Consider the following 2,821-nt stretch of genomic DNA (forward strand, 5'->3'; position numbering starts at 1 on the left):
TTGCCGCAGTGCCAACAATGATTAACTATTCATAATAAAAAATAGTAGATAATACTGAAGCTTACTTTAACATTAGTCAATAATATTATTTTGAGAAAGCAATACTGCATACAATGCACGTATGCTCACTGAAAATTATATGTTGTTATTCACAAAAACATTACTTGCTAATGGAGTAATAATATAACTTTCTGTACACATATCTTATCATACTTCAGTAAATAAAAATTTATTTATGTTGGCATGTACAACTTTTCAATAGGCAGTATATATAGTACAGGTACGTGGTACGCGTTACGCTCTCCATGTGACTGGGGCCTTGTAAACTGAAAAAAAATTTATGCTGTTATTATATAATAATAGTATATTCGATTGAATATTCAATTTTCTTTTATTAATCTTGAGTAGAAGAAAGTTCTACATTCGATTTTTATGATATGAAGTACGATACCATACTAGTTCAATAGTTAATTAGTGTTTAACAAATTTGTCACTTACAATCCTTTATATCATTGAAAGATATACAATGGTTTTTCAAAGATATAACTTCGTAACGTTTCTATTACTATTATGTGCATGTATAAAAGTGAATTTAAGTAAAACAAGTCTCCCTTGAGATTCAAGGAGGTTCCGGCAAATAATAAAAAATGTTAGATAACGCTGAAAGAAAATACGTTCTTTTTAAAAATATTGTACGAGCGTATAAATGTTTCAGTATTTTTTCACAGGTATTTTCGAGTAAAAAATAATGTAATTCCACAATGCAACATAGGCTGTTATAGAGGTCAGTGATTAAATTGTATTCAAACTACCGTTAAAATAAATCAAACCTTTTTTTCCAAGTTTGTCCTAGTTAAAATCAAATTACTGAAAATAAAGTGTCTTTTAAAAAGAATAAGCAAATAAAAAAAAATCACACAAAAAATCTGAGAACAATTAAAAAATTAAATTAGTGACCCCCGTAAGAGTCTCTGTTAAATCATGCAACCAAATAAATTTTTTTCTCAAAAATACGTCTGGAAAACAATATGGGAAGAATTCTTATACACATATTGTACATATGTTATTATGTTCTTAAAAAACGTAAATTTTTTTTAAGTATTACCTTATATTTTCTATTTCTTGCTGGGACCTCCTGAATCTGTATTCCAGTGCAGAAAATAAATAAGAAAGCATTTATTTCATCTGCCTCATAGACATTTTTTTTCAGTGAAAAAGATTTTCAATTTAATTTTATTACATTTTAATAAAAATAAAGATTCAAATTTTAACTAACATTAACAAGTTAAAGAGTAATGAATGTGGTTTTCTATTTAAGAAGAGTAAAATGTCAAACTGACCCATGTACATATTTAGAAAATTAATGACTTATAATATTGAGAAAAATAATATATTTTTTTAAACTATACAATTTGTAACAACAACTGAAAATGATATAAAACGCTGGATCTATATTTAATTTAAATTGATGCACTTGAATATTACATAAATAAATTTTTCAGAAGTGTAGCATGGGAAAAAATCTTCTTCTATTATAAAAAAAATCAAAAAGAAAGAAATACAAAAAAAAAATAATAAATGCACGTCTAGAATATAAAAATTTTTGATTCTCGCTTTTTTAAATGCACCCTAATTTAATGCGGTTTAAAAAATTAATTTCATACTAAAATTAAATTAGCTAAAACTGGAACCCACAGGTTTTATAGTGTAATTTACTCATGGAAACGTAGAAAATGTAGTTTCAAAAGGAAAAGCAAGTACGTAATAATTGCATTAATGACGTGTCATAATTTTGGGTCCAAAAACTCCGCTAATGACTTTCGAATTGGGACATGAACAAAATACCCAAAACTGGTAATAACATGGTAGAATTATGCGGATGTCCACATAATTCCACTTTTGTCCTCATGATAACCCTTACATACACGTAATTGTCCGCATAAGTCACTATTCATAAACACATAATTATATGTGTGTATATATATATATATATCCCCTTATATCATATAGTTATTTATGTAAGGCATTCCACATATCTCTCCATAGCCTCTCGACAGCCCTCCCACAGACCCGCTCCTACACAATTTTTCCTGTCCCTCCACAAACCCTCCACAGGCCCCCCACATCATTTTTCATACATCATATCATGTATACTTGTTAAATGATTAAACATGAATGAGTGTTTTTCAATTTATTACCATAAATAATGACGATTTATCTATAAAAATCATCAAGTAAAGTCAATAAATTATGAAAAAATTTATTTCTAAACCATATTTTCAATTTCTGTATTTTTTTGCTTTTCTCCTTAAATAAATATAATATTTTTATCTTTGCATCTTGATAAAGCCACATATAATTGACTGTAAGAAAATAATCCAAACAGAAATCTATTGAGGATACCCCCTTAGTTCGTGAGGACCTCTATAGGTATCCTACAGCGGACCTACTGAGGAATGTAACGTGGCGCACAGTAGGTCCTCTTCAGGTATCCTAAATAACTGCGTACACATAACCGACCTTAAAGCATTTTTCCAGTCAATATACAAGATGTTCTGATTTTAGGCCCGGAAAATTATACTACGAGATAAAGCTCATCAAAAGCTTTCGAAAAGCTTTTTACAAAATTTGGATTCGATGGATAATTAACGAGGTATTGTTGATTTAATAATCAATCAATTCCTCCAATCACAGAGCACTTAGCCTCAGGAGGCGGAGCCTAAGCATTGTGAAGGGGTGACTACGCATAGCTAAATTCTTTTACGGAGAAGGTGGTGATGGGTATGCCAGGAGACAAGATTACCGTTTGCAGAGATTTGAT

Source organism: Copidosoma floridanum, unplaced genomic scaffold (genome assembly GCF_036245765.1).
Source record: "Copidosoma floridanum isolate Cflo_tuat_1 unplaced genomic scaffold, Cflo_Japanese_pri ptg000030l, whole genome shotgun sequence".
NCBI classification, from domain to species: domain Eukaryota; kingdom Metazoa; phylum Arthropoda; class Insecta; order Hymenoptera; family Encyrtidae; genus Copidosoma; species Copidosoma floridanum.